This window comes from Erythrolamprus reginae, chromosome Z (assembly GCF_031021105.1).
Source record: "Erythrolamprus reginae isolate rEryReg1 chromosome Z, rEryReg1.hap1, whole genome shotgun sequence".
Lineage (NCBI taxonomy): Eukaryota > Metazoa > Chordata > Lepidosauria > Squamata > Dipsadidae > Erythrolamprus > Erythrolamprus reginae.
Window position 1 is genome coordinate 6,866,741 of NC_091963.1, and position 17,312 is coordinate 6,884,052.

Below are 17,312 nucleotides of genomic sequence, written 5' to 3' on the forward strand. Positions count from 1 at the left end.
TGCCCGCCAATCAAATCCCCCATTATAGTTCAACAATGGGAAGATTAAATATCTTAAACCAGCATTACAAACTGAGATTTTTCAGCAATTCGCAGCTCTGCCTTTGATTTGGCTCAGCGAACATGCCATTCAGTACTGGTGGTCCTCGACGTCCAACCTAGAGCCTGTTCAAACTTACAACGGCACTGAAAAATGTGACGACTGTTTTTTTCAAACTCATGACCATGGGTCACATGATCAAAATTTAGAGACTTGGCAAATGACTTCGAAATTATGACAGTTTATTTATTTATTTATTTATTGGATTTGTATGCCGCCCCTCTCCGCAGACTCGGGGCGGCTAACAACAGTGATAAAAAACAGCATGTAACAATCCAATACTAAACAACTAAAAAAAACCTTATTATAAAACCAAACATACATACAAACATACCATGAGTAAATTGTAAGGCCTAGGGGGAAAGAATATCTCAGTTCCCCCATGCCTGATGGCAGAGGTGGGTTTTAAGAAGCTTAAGAAAGGCAAGGAGGGTGGGGGCAATTCTAATCTCTGGGGGGAATTGGTTCCAAAGGGCCAGGGCCGCCACAGAGAAGGCTCTTCCCCTGGATCCTGCCAAACAACATTGTTGAGTTGACAGCAAGAAGGCCAACTCTGTGGGACCTAACTTGTCGTTGGGATTCGTGCAGCAGTTGTGGTCATGCGATCACCTTTTGCAAATTTCTGACAAGCGAAGTTTATCGGGAAGCCAGATTCACTTAACAAACATGCAACTACAGTACAATGATTCACCTAACAACTCTGGCAACAAAGGTCGTAAAACAAGGCAAACAAATATCTCACTTAACAGAAATTTTGGGCTCAATTGTGGTTGCAAGTCGAGGACTGCCTATACAGAGAGAATTTAAGAAAAAACCAAAATTTAACCCCCCTATCCACCATCACACCCTGAAAATTGACTTACACAAGGGACGCAGAAATCTGGAAAGTTGCCGCTTAGTCCCAAATCCCAAATCCTGGACCTTCTGACGGTCTCCTTTCTCGGGGTCTCTCTAAAGAGGAGTCCTGCTCCACTCTTCTATAGCGTCAGCCTGGCTCGAATCTCTTGCTGGCCCCTTGCAAGCGGATTATATCTGGGAGCCCTGAGCTATGTTGGGAGAGTGAAAAATGTGGTCTATTTTTAGAGAGTAGCCAAGTTGCTATTTCACCGGGCTGAGTCAATCACAGGTCCTTTGTAACCTTGATGGGAAAAGGAAGAGATTTTTTTTTTTGGGGGGGGGGGAGCTGCAGCCCACCCAGGAAGCTCGCAATACCCAAAAAATTAGGTCATGTGAAAACCCCCCGTAGGGAAAGAGCCCAAATTTCAAAGTCGTCAGTCAAGGGAAAAAATACCCTGAGTCACTTGGGTCAGGGTGACATACCGTAATCGTTGGGTGACGTTGCTATGATGTGATCTACAGCTAATAACGGGTCTGTCTCCCATTCCATTAAAATCCTTGGGCTTCTTCCAGTTCATCTTATTGACACACAGCGCTGAATGGTGGATGTATCGTATCTGTGTTCATACTTTTCTATTTCTGTCTATAAAGAATCTACTCACCTTCTTACATTTCTCTCTAGACTAGTCAATCTCTCTCGGGGGCACCTATTAGTTCACTGCTGACTCTTAGTAACCACAGTTTTCTTAGGTGCCTATATATCTGATTAGCTTATAAAGTATGGAACAAATTCTATATGTGGGTAGAAGGGAAAAATAGTGAAGAAAACTAAATAGAGATAGTCTAAAGTAGTTAAGATTTGAAGTAATCATATATATATATGAAGGGATTGGATACTGTAGCCTAGAGGTTAATTCTCTGCCTTACAAGGCAAAGGTTGCAGGTTCAAGTCCCAGTGAGGGTATGGCTAGCTGATGAGGCCAAAATAAGGCCGAAATAGATCTATCCTAGTCTCCCTTAATTTTCAAATTCAGCAAAAAACATGTGACACATATAGATAGAATTGTCGGCTATCAATAAAATTAAGTGCCTTGGAAATGGTCCTGGGTTGGGCCAAGAGGCAAAAAAGGAGCTGTGATGTTCCTTCAATACACCAGGGTGATTCGACACAAAAATATGTAATCCTTCCCTGGTGCAGAGCTGAAGGGATTGGATACTGTAGCCTAGAGCTTAATTCTCTGCCTTACAAGGCAAAGGTTGCAGGTTCAAGTCCCAGTGAGGGTATGGCTAGCTGATGAGGCCAAAATAAGGCTGAAATAGATCTATCCTAGTCTCCCTTAATTTTCAAATTCAGCAAAAAACATGTGACATATATATATATATATATACACACACACATTATATATATTTGTTTTCGTAGATTTTCACGGGTATATGTATGTAGATTGTTCTGAGTTCGGGTTTTGCCCTGTGTAATATTTCAAGACAACTAGACACAAGAACAGTTTTTCCTTGAACACCATCATTCTGCTAAACAAATAATCCTTCAACACTGTCAAATTATTTACTAAGTCTTCACGACTATTACTACTAGTTTTTTCTCATCATTCCTACCACCCATTTCCTCCCACTTATGACTGTATGACTGTAATTTGTTGCTTGTGTCCTTAAGATTTTTATTAATATTGATTGTTTCCTGATTGCTTATTTGACCCCTGTGACAATCATGATTCTTGACAAATGTATCTTTTTATTTTATGTACACTGAGAGCATTTGCACCAAAGACAAATTCCTTGTGTGTCCAATCACTCTTGGCCAATAAAGAATTCTATTCTGTTCTGTTCTGTTCTATTCCGTTCCGTTCTGTTCCGTTCTGCTCCATTCCATTTCATTCTATATTATTTTGAGTCCTTTGGGATTGGGCAGCATAGAAGTCAAATAAATAAATACAATCACACTTGCACGAGCATCTTCACACAAGATTTCGCTTGCTGCACATGCGCAGAAGCCAAATCTCACACAGGGGTGCATGTACATGCATCGGGATGTGCAGCTGTGTGCATATCCTGAAAATCGCTACCGGAGCATAGCACCCGACCATTCCAGTAGCAGGCCATCTCTGTGCTAAGCCATCATGGAGGCAATGGTAAACTCCTTCTGAAATTTTGCCAAGAAAACTACAAGGATCTATCCGGGCATTTCCCAGGAGTCAAGACTAATTAAAATGCACCATCTCCAAAAGACATTAAGAAGAATAACCAAGGTGTTCAAGGCACCCAGCAAAAGTGATACAGACACAGATTTATTTATTCCCACCATTCTTTGATCATCTTTTGGAATAAACATTCTCCAAAGAAATGGGTAAAGTATAAAAAGAAATCTTAGAGGAGGCCTCTCAAACTGATGGCCCATGGGCCGGATGTGTCATGCGCAATCCACACCCACCATAGCTCCATAAGAGCAAAAAATGTCATGATATATCATGTAACACGATGGAGTATCTTAGAAGCTGAGAAAGAAAGACGAGTACTGCTGACCCTCAACTTATGACTGTAATTTAACCTAGAATTATGGTCATAGTTTGTGGCGGTTGTTAAGTGAATTATACGCGACCAAACCTGATTTTAATTTTTTTACAGTTAAATAAACGCTGCTGTGATTAACATGTGAAATGAACCCATTATACCCAAACAGACACTAAATGTAAAACCTAAAAATTGGCTATATATATATGGCTATATATGGCTAAGGGTATGGCTAGCTGATGAGGCCAAAATAAGGCCGAAATAGATCTATCCTAGTCTCCCTTAATTTTCAAAGGGAAAAACATGTGACACATACAGATAGAATTGTCGGCTATCAATAAAATTTAACTGCCTTGGAAATGGCCCTGGGTTGGGCCGAGAGGCAAATAAGGAGCTGTGATGTTCCTTCAATACACCAGGGTGATTCGACACAAAAATATGTAACCTTTCCCTGGTGCAGAGCTGAAGGGATTGGATACTGTAGCCTAGAGCAGTGTTTCCCAACCAGTGTGCCGCGGCACACTAGTGTGCCGCGGGACATGGTCAGGTGTGCCGCGAGCCTGGCCTGGCTGGAGCTTCCCTAGCGGTGATGGCGTGAGCTTTTGGGGCCCGGTGGGAGGGCACTGGCCACTGTTGCTTCTAAGCTGCGTGGGCGGGCGCCCGCACAGCCATTAGGACCCCCCCCCCCACAGAAATTTTTGAAGTGGCGCAAAGCCACACAGTCCTGAATCGCTCCCTTCTCCGGCCAGCAAAGTCTGCTGCCTAGGAAAGCGGCGCATTTGAAAAACGCGCGTTTTAAAAGCGCGCCGCTTTCCCTGGCAGCCGGCTTGCTGGCTGGAGAACCGAGCGATCCGGGACTGTGTGGCTTTGCGCCGTGATGACAACAACGGCGCTGTGGTGGCTTTCAAGCGCCGCCCTTCGTGGCGCCCCACCACCCATTCCTGCAGGTAGCAGTCAGGCGGGGTACCGGGAGGCAGAGGCGGAGCGTGGCCGGGCGCTGAGCACCATGGACACCTGGGAGGGCGAAGGGGTGAATGTGGCTGCTGCCTCTTAGGCGGAGGCGAAGGCGATGGCGGAGTCCGTGCTGGGGCCATGCGGGGCTGCTGATCCAGGGGGTCGCGGACCTGCAAGCCGCCCTCCACTCTCTCTCCGCTCTCTCTCTCTTTCTCTCTCTGTTGCTGGTGTGGTGCACGAGAGAGAAAGAGAGAGAGAGAAAAAGGAGGAGAGAAAGCAAGAGAGAAAGAGAGAGAAGTAAAAGCAAGAGAGAAATCAAGAGGGAGAGAAAAAGAAAGCAAGAGAGAAAGAAAGAAAGAAAGAGTGTGTGTGAGAAAGAAAGCAAGAGAAAGCAAGAAAGAGAGAGAGAGAGAAAGAAAGAGAGAAAGAGAAAGAGGGAAGGAAAACAAGAGAGAGAGAAAGAGAGAAAGCAAGGGAGAGAGAGAGAAAGCAAGGGAGAGAGAAAGAGAGAATAAAAGAGAGAGCAAGAGAGAGAGAGAGAATGCAAGAGAAAGAGAGAAAGCAAGAAAGAGAGAAAGAGGGAGGGAAGGAGGGAGAGAGAAAGAGGAAAAAAGAGAGGAAGGAAGGAGGAAAGAAAGAGGGATGGAGAGAGAGGGGGAAAGAAAGAGGGAGGGAGAGAGAAATAGGGTGAAAGGGAGGAAGAGAGGTTTTTTTTGTCCAAACTTTTTTAGCCCCCTCCCTCAATGTTCCCCAGGATTTTGTAAATGTGAATAATGTGCCGCGGCTCAAAAAAGGTTGGGAAACACTGGCCTAGAGGATAATTCTCTGCCTTACAAGGCAAAGGTTGCAGGTTCAAGTCCCAGTGGGTATGGCTAGCTGATGAGGCCAAAATAAGGCCAAAATAGATCTCTCCTAGTCTCCCTTAATTTTCAAATTCAGCAAAAAAAACCCCACATGTGACATATATATATATATATATATATATATATATATATATATATATTTGTTTTCGTATATATATATATATGTTCAAGGACAGAAGCACCAGCCTGAAGATGACGAGTGGAACCTCGTCGAAACGTCGCCAGAAATATCTGAATCCTGCACGGGAAGAAATCCAAATATGCCAAGACCTTCACATTCATACCTGTACCTATGAAAATCTATGAAAACATATATATATATTTCATATATGTGTAACATGTTTTTGCTGAATTTGAAAATGAAGGGAGACTAGGATAGATCTATTTCGTCCTTGTTCTGGCCTCATCAGCTAGCCATACCCTCACTGGGATTTGAACTTGCAGCCTTTGCCTTTCAGAGCAGAGAATTAACCTCTAGGCTACATATGTATGAAAATCTTGGTCACATGACTACAGGATGCTGCAAATTGGCTGCAAATGTGAGCCAGGAAGAATGTAGCTATTGTAACCCTGAAATCAGTTCATAAGTACCTTTTGGGACGTACATCATAACTTCACTGTGACCAGTCATTAAGTGAAGGACTACTTGTATTTTGAGCCAAAATAAGCAAAGAACAGATGGATAACTAATCTGTCTGTTAGTCCTTCATTTAAGTAGTCTAGGACAGGAGTAGGCAAAGTTGGCTCTTCTATGACTTGTGGACTTCAACTCCCAGAATTCCTGAGACAATCATGCTAGCTCAGGAATTCTGGGAGTTGGAGTCCACATGTCATAGAAGAGCCATCTTTGCCTACCTCTGGTCTAGGAGAAAGAAATTCATGCTTTGTCTGATTTTGCTATTCTTTCATTGCACTTTTTTAAAATTACTAGGGTAGGTTACATTATCAGTGCACTGGGAGGTAGAGTTTGCTGGCTTTTTAAATATATATATAGTACCTTGTCCTACCACCTTTCTTGGGATATGGATTCCTCCTCGTCATACCTTGTCAACCAATACTAGAAACAGAGGGTTTTAAAGAACTCTGTGTTTAATAACTGGGGGTTGGGGGGGGGGGGTTTGCAAATGTTTCATTACCCAATAGCATAACCTCATTGGTACCTAAGGGAAGCGGGCTTTGGCACTGTTTATAGACAAGTGGTTTTCCTTGTACCTGTGCTGGTGGTCTTGGTAGTTTTTTGATCAGACTATCGTTTAATGTCAGTTTCCCTGTCTTAGTTGTAGTTCTTTGTAAACATAGAAACACAGGAGATAAAAAACAGGAAACAGTATTACCACTGACTAGATGGACTTTTTCTGCTGTCAGTCTTCTATGTTTCTATATTTCTATGATGGCAGAAAAAGACCTCATGGTCCATCTAGTCTTCCCTTATACTATTTCCTGTATTTTATCTTAGGATGGATACATGTTTACCCCAGGCATGCTTAAATTCAGTTCCTGTGGATTTACCAACCATGTCTGCTGGAAGTTTGTTCCAGTCATCTACTACTCTTTCACTAAAATAATATTTTCTCACGTTGCTTCTGATCTTTCCCCCTACTAACCTCAGATTGTGGCCCCTTGTTCACTTTCCTATCACAAACACTTCCCTCCTGAACCTTATTGAACGCTTTAACATATTTAAATGTTTCGATCATGTCCCCCCTTTTCCTTCTGTCCTCCAGACTATACAGATTGAGTTCATGAAGTCTTTCCTGATACGTTTTATGCTTAAGACCTTCCACCGTTTTTGGTAGCCCGTCTTTGGACCCGTCCAATTTTGTCAATAACTTTTTGTAGTTGAGGTCTCCAGAACTGGACACATTATTCCAAATGGGGTCTCGCCAACGGTCTACATAGCAGGATCACAATCTCCCTCTTCCTGCTTGTTATACCTCTAGCTATGCAGCCAAGCATTCTACTTATTTATTTATTATTTTATTTATTTATTAGATTTGTATGCCGCCCCTCGCTTTCCCTATCACCTGACCCCAATATTCACCCATTTTGAGACTGTCAGAAATCAGTACCCCTAAATCACTAACCCTTATTCTTTTTATTGCTTGGTTATTGGCTGAATCTGAATCTCTGCTTATTTAGGTGTCGATTGCTTGACAGGTTTCATTTTTGATTGCCTCCTTTGGATGGGATGAGGATGCTGTTTATTTCCAAGCCTGTTGCTAAGCTGATTTGTCCGAGTGACAGTCTTCAGGAATTCTCAGAGAAACAATCAAACCTATTCAAACAGCAGGCTAATCAAGGAGCCATCAAGACAACCCTGATGGGTCAAGTCATTTTTATATAAACAGAGAGGGGGAAAAACCCAGATTCCCTTTTACCGAGTTGATTAATTAAAACCTTTGCAAGAAAACAACCACAGCTCCAAGAGCATCCAGGACCACAGATGATAAGCAGGAAGGAATAGAAGATAAACACAAGCCATCAAGGAAGAAACAACATTCCAATTAATTTTCTCTTCTTCCGAGTGTCCTTGACTCTAAAATCACCTTTGTTTTTTTAAAAAGAGAACTAGGAAATATCATCCCAGGGTCCCAGTCATAATTATTAACTCACAGTTGTTGACTTGAAATGCAGGATAAGCCAACGTGCCTTTTGTAGATGGTGCTGCCTTGTTGATTCTTCTACATGGGGTCAACTAGAGGTGACAGGTAGGAAAGAATGAGAAGAATATTTTGGGAAAGTGGGGAAGAATGTGAGCTATGAGCCCTGAAATTACTGATTCAAGTTTTAACAGAGTTGGATGGGGCCTTGGAGGTCTTCTAGTCCAACCCCCTGCTTAGATAGGAAACCCTACACTACTTGAGACAAATGGTTATCCAACATTTTCTTTAAAATTTCCAATGTTGGAGCATTTACAATTTCTGGAGACAAGCTATTCCGCTGATTAATTGTTCTAACTGTCAGGAAATTTCTCCTTAGTTATTAAGTTACTTCTCTCCTTGTTTAGTTTCCACCCATTGCTTCTTGTCTTACCCTCAAGTGCTTTGGAGAATAGTTTGACTCCCTCTTCTCTGTAGCAACTCCTGAGATACTGGAAAGCTGCTATCATGTCTCCCCTGGTCCTTCTTTTCATTAAACTAGCCATGCCCAGTTCCTGCAACCGTTCGTCATATGTTTTAGCCTCCAGTCCCCTAATCATCTTTGTTGCTCTTCTCTGCACTTTCTCTAGAGTGTCAACATCCTTTTTATTTTATTTATTCATTTGTCCAATACATAAATACATAGGAAGAAAAATAGACATGTGATAATATAAAAGAGGGTGAAAGTGACATGTGATAATATAAAAGAGGGTGAAAGCTTAGAGGAGAGGATATATGAAAGGAAGAGAATATATAAGATAGGTGAAAGAAAGGAAAGACAATTGGACAGGGGACGAAAGGCACACCAGTGCACTTATGTACGCCCCTTACTGGTCTCTTAGGAACCTGGAGAGGTCAATCGTGGAGAGTCTAAGGGAGAAGTGTTGGGGGTTAGGGGTTGACACAATTGAGTCCGGTAATGAGTTCCACGCTTCGATAACTCAATTGTTGAAATCATATTTTTTACTGTCTAGTTTGGCGCGGTTCGTATTAAGTTTGAATTTGTTGCGTGCTCTTGTGTTGTTGCGGTTGAAGCTGAAGTAGTCATTGACTGGTAGGACATTGCAGCATATGATCTTGTGGGCAATACTTAGATCTTGTTTAAGGCGTCTTAGTTCTAGGCTTTCTAGGCCCAGGATTGTTAGTCTATTTTCGTAGGATATTCTGTTTCGAGTGGAGGAGTGAAGGGCTCTTCTGGTGAAATATCTTTGGAAGTTTTCAAAGGTGTTGATGTCTGAGATGTGGTATGGGTTCCAGACAGATGAGCAGTAGTCTAAGATGGGTCTGGCAAAAGTTTTGTAGGCTCTTGTGAGTAGAGTGAGATTGCCTGAGCAGAAGCTTTGCATCGTGGTGACCAAAACTGAATGCTGTATTCCAACTGTGGCCTTACCAAGGCCTTGTAAAGTGGTATTAACACTTCACATGATCTTTTTCTTAAAAACCTCCAGTGTTTGAGCCCCCATAACTTCTGGAGGCAAGCTGTCCCACTAGTTAATTATTCTCAATGTCAGGAAATGTCTCCTGAGTTCTAGGTTGCTTTTCTTCTAGATTGGTCCTTGTCCTGACTCCAGGTGCTTTGGAGAATAGGTGGACCCCCTCTTCTTTGTGGCAGCCCCTCAACTATTGCAACACTGCTATTATGTCATCCCTAGAGCTGTGGTGGTGCAGTGGTTAGAATGCAGTACTCTAGGCCAGTTCTGCGGACTGCCAGCAGTTTGGCAGTTCAAGTCCCACCGGCTCAAGGTTGACCCAGCCTTCCATCTTTCCAAAATGGGTAAAATGAGGACCCGGAGTGCTGGGGGCAATATGTTGATTGCGTAATATGCAATATGCTTAGAGCAGTGGTCCAGAGACCACTGGTGGTCCATGAGAAAATGTTGGTGGTCCGTAGAAAAATTATTTGCATTTTTTATACTGCACAAAATGATATTTATCTTTAAAAAATAGTAATCATATTAGTGGTCCGCGGGATTTAAGATTATGAATTTAGTGGTCCCTCAGGTCTAAAATGTTGGTGATCCCTGGCATAGAGAGGCTTATAAAGCATTGTTAATCCTTTTTTTCCCATTGGAAATGGAAGAGAAGAGAAGAGAAGAGAAAATACGGAATGGAATGCAATGGAATGGAATGGAAGGAGAGAGGAGAGAAGAGAAGGGAAGAAGAATGAATAGAATGGAATGGGAATGGAGAGTAGAATAGAATAGAATAGAATAGAATAGTTCAATCCCTGCTCCCATTCTTCATTTATTTTTGCTTCCAGGCCGCTAGTCATTTTTTGTTGCTTTATTTATTTTTATAAGCTTTTAAAATAAAACTTTGTTTTATATGGCCAAAAGAGAGATGAGCATATTTTGCAGGTCAGAATCATAATCAGCAATTTAATCTTTTGTTTTTCATACCGGCTGGGGAATTCTTGCACTTTTGAGTTCATACATCTTGGAGTTTAAAAAAAAAATTTTTTTGTCTGGTTTATATTTCAACTCTTCAAAATAGCCACTTTCAGCTGTGAAGGGATCCTAGAAGCAGGGTGTATAGGAAATCCTCGACTTACAACAACAAATTGAGCCGAAAATTTCTGCTGCTAGGCAAAACAGCTCTTAAGTGAATTTTGCCCCATCTTTTTTTGCCTCAGTTAAGTGAACCACTGTAACTGATAAGTTAGTAATACAGTTTTTAAGTGAATCTTGCTTCCCTACTGTTCTGTCTGGGTTCCCCCAGACCTCAACACCAACTGGAAAAAACAGCCAGACACTCTGGTAAAAGCCAAAAGTATTTTATAGCTGGAAAAAATAAACACAGAGGAAAACCTGTTCTTCCCAACAGACAGGCTATAATACTTTACAGCAGAGTCCTGATGTCCAGACAATACAGCAAGCTTCTTGCTGGCACACCCACCCCAAGGTTTCAGTAGTCAAAGGCACAAACCAGGATTCCAAGACGCCAAAGTTCACAGTCAGGTCCCAAGACTCTCAAAGATAAAACTCCACAAGCCAGGAAGGGTGGGTCTGCCTTTTAGCCTTTCCAAAGAGCACCACACCCAAACCCAGCTGTTGCCTCTTTAATGCTGAAAGTACTTAGCCAATTGATCCCTTCTCTGAGTAGCTCTTCTCTGTCGCAGATCAATTATGGCTTGTGCATTTTCCTCTAAGGAATCCAGGCTGCTTGCTGGGGAGAGCTCCCTCTGGGGGGACTCTGGCTGTCCTCCCTCTTCTTCAGCCTGGGATTCCTCCTCCTCGTCTGCCTGCACCTCCTGTTCCTCAGCCTCTCCCTCTGAGCTGGAAACCAACAGAAGATCAGCCGTTCCCTGAGGGGCCTCAGACGGAACCACAACACCTACTGACCTTGCATGCCAGAGGTTGCAAATGATGGTCACCCAAACCCAGTGAAGGGCTACCAATTTTTTTACTACCACACTGTGGGTGTGGTTTATGCAGGACTGGGCTCTTGCGCTTGTGCAATAGCACTTGCGCACACTCTTTCGGCACCCGAGGGAAAAAAGTTTCACCATCACTGATCTAGATGATGGGATAGAATGGGAACTCATCAAATTTGCAGACAACACCAAACAGGCAGGAATAGCCAACGCCAGTATCAGGTTGCTACTGGAACGGGTTGGGTGGGGGCTGGATGCCGTACCATAGCAGAGATGGAGCTTCGTATGCAGTTCTGGGTGACTGATGGGCGGGTGGGCACATTGGAGTGAGATTTGGCTTCTGCGCAGGTTCAGGAAGCAAAATCTTGCGGGAGGATGCATGTACGTGAGAGATTTTGGCGCGTTTTGGTGATTTTTTTGCTTCCCAACATGCGCAGAAGCAAAAGAATTCACCAAAATTTTGCGCGCCTGCATGTCCCCTTGCAAGATTTGCTTCCTGCGCATGTGCAGAAGCCAAATCTCACTCCAATGTGTGCATGTGCTGCCAGATGCGTGCATGCACCCACCCGCTGATCACTTGGAGCTGCGCGCACAACAGCATTGGTAGAAGTGGTAAATTGGAACCCCTGCCTGGCAAATACTCCAAAAGACAGGTTCAAGACCCAGAAAGATCTTGACCGTTTCGACCCCTGGGCCCTATCTAACAAAAAATATTTCATTGGTGAGAAAAATAAGGTCGTGCAACTTAGGCAGAAAACCCAGATGCACAGGTTCAGTAATGCACAAGTACGGAATATATAGTTCCCGGCTGAAAAGTTGTAACTGTGAGAAGGTCTAGGTGAACATCATTTAAGTGTGAGCCAGCAATCTGTTGCAGCTGCCAAGAAGGTCAATGCAGTTGCACCCAATTCTGACCACAATAGACAGACACAAGAAGATGCTGAGGCCCTAGAAAGAGTGCAGGAAAAAACAACATAGATGATAAAAGATCTGGAGGCTAAATATTTATTTATTGCTTGTTTGTTTATCAAACATGTGCACGACAACAAGTATAGGTGTGAACATAAACATGAAGAAAGGAAGTAAATACAGATAAATAGAGCCAATAAGACAGAGATAGTAGGCACCAGGGGCGAATTGATAATCCTGCCGCTGCTGGTGCACTGCGTGCGCAGCTTCAGTTGTCTTGCGTGTGCACATGTGCTATGCACGCATGTCTCCAGCATATTTTTCTTCTGCATTTGTGCAGGAAGCAAAACCACACTGAAATCTTGCAAGGGGATGCGCGCATGCTTGAGATTTTGGTGGGTTTTTTGCTTCTGCAAATGCACAGAAGCAAAAAATCGCCAAAATCTCATGCACACACAAAAAATCTGAAATCTCATGCACACAAAAAATCACCAAAATCTCATGCACACAAAAAAAATCACCAAAATCTCATGCACAGAAAAAAATCACCAAAATCTTATGCACAGAAAAAAATCACCAAAATCTCATGCACACAAAAAAAATCTGAAATCTCATGCACACAAAAAATCACCAAAATCTCATGCACACAAAAAATCACCAAAATCTCATGCACACAAAAAAATCACCAAAATCTCATGCACACAAAAAAAATCTGAAATCTCATGCACACAAAAAATCACCAAAATCTCATGCACACAAAAAATCACCAAAATCTCATGCACAGAAAAAAATCACCAAAATCTCATGCACAGAAAAAAATCACCAAAATCTCATGCACACAAAAAAAATCTGAAATCTCATGCACACAAAAAATCACCAAAATCTCATGCACACAAAAAATCACCAAAATCTCATGCACAGAAAAAAATCACCAAAATCTCATGCACAGAAAAAAATCACCAAAATCTCATGCACACAAAAAAAATCTGAAATCTCATGCACACAAAAAATCACCAAAATCTTATGCACATAAAAAAACCCACCAAAATCTCATGCACATAAAAAATCACAGAAATCTCACGCACACAAAAAATCACTGAAAACTCATGCACAGAGTACAAAATATGAAAAGTTGAAGAAAAAAGATGGCGGCTTTCATAGGACTTCTACCAATTACACAATCTAATGACTGCTACTGGTGCGCGGTCCCCTACCACACCGACAACAACCCACTACGGGTAGGCATGCTGGTGGAGGGTTATGTGCACCCTCTTTACGGACCTCTTAAGAATGGGGTGAGGTCCACGGTAGACAGTTTGAGATGGAAGCTATGAAGGGGGTAGAATGGGAACGCATCAAATGCGAAGGTTTGAGGCTGTAACAATGAGTGGGTAGAGCATCAAGGGCAGTGAAGGGCTGCTCTTCTTACCTGCTACTGGAGTTCCCTTGGAGGTCATTGTGGGCGCATGCACAGAAGTGAAAAATTGGCGAAAATAGCCAAAATCCCTCACACGCTTACGTTCTCGCGCAAGATTTGGCAAATCTCGTGGGGGAGCGCATCATGGCTGCGCAGCTGCGCATGCATCCGGGATTTTCCTACCAGAGCTGTGCACCTGGGGGCACCAGCTGCTACCCACCACTCATCCTTGGCATTAACCACTCTGTTGCTGAAGGCAAATAGTGTGATGAATGCAGAGGTGGGCTCCTGCCCGGATGGGCGAGGCGGGGGGGGGACGCAGTAGGGTAGCGAAAATGGAGCTCCACCCCAGAGCACCCAATTTGCACTGAAAGATGTTGCAAGAAAATGCTTAAGCCACGCCCCCAGGGTGGTAGTAAAAAAATTGCTAGCCCTTCACTGGATGAATGGTTAAAGGAACTAGGTGTGTTGAGCCTAGCAAAGAAAAAGTTTAGGGGTTGACATGATACCTTGTCTTCCGATACTTAAGGGGCCTATCACACAGAAGAGGGGGTTGACTTATTCTCCAAAGCAACGGAGGGTAGGAAAAGAGGCAATGGGTAATGTTGTGGTTCCGTCCGAGGCCCCTCAGGGAACGGCTGATCTTCTGTCGGTTTCCTGCTCAGAGGGGGAGGATGAGGAACAGGAGGTTCAGGCAGACGAGGAGGAGGAATCCCAGGCTGAGGAAGAGGGGGAACAGCCAGAGGCCCCCGAGAGGGAGCTCTCCCCAGCAAGCAGCCTGGATTCCTTAGAGAAAATGCACAAGCAATAATCGATCTGCGACAGAGAAGAGCAACACAAAGAAGGGACCAATTAGCCAGGTACTTTCAGCACTAAAGAGGCAACAGCTGGGTTTGGGTGTGGTGCTCTCTGGAAAGGCTAAAAGGCAGACCCACCATTCCTGGCTTGTGGAGTATTATCTTTGGGAGTCCTGGGACCTGGCTGTGATCTTTGGCGTCTTGGAATTCTGGTTTGTGACTTTGAATACAGAAACCTTGGGGGGGAAAGGTGGGGGTCTTATGCTCTACAGTGGTGGGTGTGCCAGCAAGAAGTTTGCTGTATTGTCTGGACATCAGGACTCTGCTGTAAAGTCTCCTAGCCTGCCTGTTGGGAAGAACAGGTTTTTCTCTGTGTTTATTTTTCAAGCTATAAAGTACTTTTGCTTTTACCAGCGTGTCTGGCTGTTTTTTCCAGTTGGTGTTGAGATCTGGGGGAACCCAGACAGAACAGGTAGAAGCTCAATCATTGCAGGTTGTAACTATCATTGGTTGCCGGTTGGTTTCCAGGCATAATTCAAAGTGTTGGTAATGACCTATAAAGCCCTACAGGGCATCAGACCAGATTATTTGCGGGATCGCCTTCTGCCGTACAACCGGTCAGGTCCCACAGAGTTGGCCTTCTCCAGGTCCTGTCAACTAGACAATGTCGCTTGGCAGGGCCTATGGGAAGAGCCTGCTCTGTAGGGGCCCCGGCCCTCTGGAATCAGCTCTCCCTGGAAATCCGCACTGCCCCCACCCTCCTCGCCTTTCGCAAGAGTCTTAAGACTCATTTATGCCACCAGGTTTGGGCCGAATAGACCCTAGCCCCCTGGCCAACGAATGTTATGTGGGATTATTGTCTGAATGAGTATGGTTGGTTTTTATAACAAAATTGGGGGATTCGTTTATCTACTTTTAATTAATTGGATTTAGCTATAGTATTTCACTGTTTCCTTTTACATGTTGTAAGCTGCTCTGAGTTCTCACTGAGGGGTGGCATATAAATCCAATAAATGAATGAATGAATGAATGAGTGAGTGAGTGAGTGAGTGAGTGAGTGAGTGAGTGAGTGAGTGAATGAATGAATGAATGAATGAATGAATGAATGAATGAACGAACCAATTAACCATCCTGGAATTATGGAGAAATTTCCTGAAAGCGAAAGCAATCAATCAATCAATCAATCAATGGAACAGGTTGCTTCCTAGAGTTGTGGGTGCTCCATTAAAGTTGGCAAGTTTGGGAATCCCTGAAATTCCTCTTTGGTTCCTCTATCCCAGTGTTTACTAACCGTGGCCAATTGAAGATGAGTGGACTGCAATTCCCAGAATTCTCTGCTGGCTCTGGAAAACTGAGAGTTGAAGTCCACTTGGACGGGGAAAAACCTACTGTATCCTCTACTACAGTGTTTCCCAACCTTGGCAATTTGAAGACATCTGGACTTCAACTCCCAGAATTCCCCAGCCAGCGAATGCTGGGAGTTGAAGTCCAAATATCTTCAAGTTGCCAAGGTTGCGAAACACTGGTCTACTACCCCCATTCAGTTTATAACCATGATAATATAGTTTTGCTAGGAAAATATAATTATTTTATGGTTCTTAGGGTTTTTATAGGTGTTTCTTTTCATGAACAGCCAGAAAACAAGTTGGCAAGTGAAGCTGCACCTCTCTCTAATATGCATTGTGTGTGCAGTGTACGCAATGCATATTGAAGACAATTTAAAGGAACATGGTACTGGTCACTTAGCTGCAGCTACCATTTTGACTTTTTTGACCATTTGACCATTTAAAGGAACATGGTGCTGGTCACTTAGCTGCAGCTACCAGTTTGACTTTTTTGACCATTTGACCATTTAAAGGAACATGGTGCTGGTCACTTAGCTGCAGCTACCATTTTGACTTTTTTGACCATTTGACCACTTAAAGGAACATGGTGCTGGTCACTTAGCTGCAGCTACCATTTTGACTTTTTTGACCATTTGACCATTTAAAGGAACATGGTGCTGGTCACTTAGCTGCAGCTACCATTTTGACTTTTTTGACCATTTGACCACTTAAAGGAACATGGTGCTGGTCACTTAGCTGCAGCTACCATTTTGACTTTTTTGACCATTTGACCATTTAAAGGAACATGGTGCTGGTCACTTAGCTGCAGCTACCATTTTGACTTTTTTGACCATTTGACCATTTAAAGGAACATGGTGCTGGTCACTTAGCTGCAGCTACCATTTTGACTTTTTTGACCATTTGACCATTTAAAGGAACATGGTGCTGGTCACTTAGCTGCAGCTACCATTTTGACTTTTTTGACCATTTGACCACTTAAAGGAACATGGTGCTGGTCACTTAGCTGCAGCTACCATTTTGACTTTTTTGACCATTTGACTATTTAAAGGAACATGGTGCTGGTCACTTAGCTGCAGCTACCATTTTGACTTTTTTGACCATTTGACCATTTAAAGGAACATGGTGCTGGTCACTTAGCTGCAGCTACCATTTTGACTTTTTTGACCATTTTGACTTATTTAACCATTCCCGTGCGCCTGCCTCTCTTCTTCGGGGAGTGCTAGAGTTAGATGCCTTTGATTCTGCTTTAATGTTATCAGTCTTTGAACTTTTAATTGGATTTTTAATCCACCCATGAATCAGAGTTTCGTGGACGGGGTCCAAAATATTTTAAAAATTAAACCCAGTGAAAATAAAATACATTACAAAGAAACACAGGAAGGTTAATAAACCTTATTACCTAATATGGGGATTTAAGATGAAAATCTGACTGTAAAAAAGAAAAAAAGAGGGTGATTTGGCACAAAGTGCTGCAAGATTACAAAATAGTTTTATTTACTTTTTCATTCTACTAACCTCCCCATGAACTTGGAGGTTTCTAGATAATGTTGAA

The 17,312-nt window shown here is 43.0% G+C and overlaps 1 protein-coding gene across 2 annotated transcripts in view; it reads right to left on the reverse strand.

The window, feature by feature from the left end:
- The window catches only part of XIRP1 (xin actin binding repeat containing 1), a 65,385-nt gene that overhangs the window by 40,635 nt on the left and 7,438 nt on the right, over positions 1 to 17,312 (reverse strand). For both annotated transcript variants that reach the window (XM_070726420.1, XM_070726421.1), the window contains exon 2: positions 7,893 to 7,974. The gene's annotated coding sequence lies outside the window, so the exon portion shown is untranslated. The remainder of the gene's footprint in view (positions 1 to 7,892; positions 7,975 to 17,312) is intronic.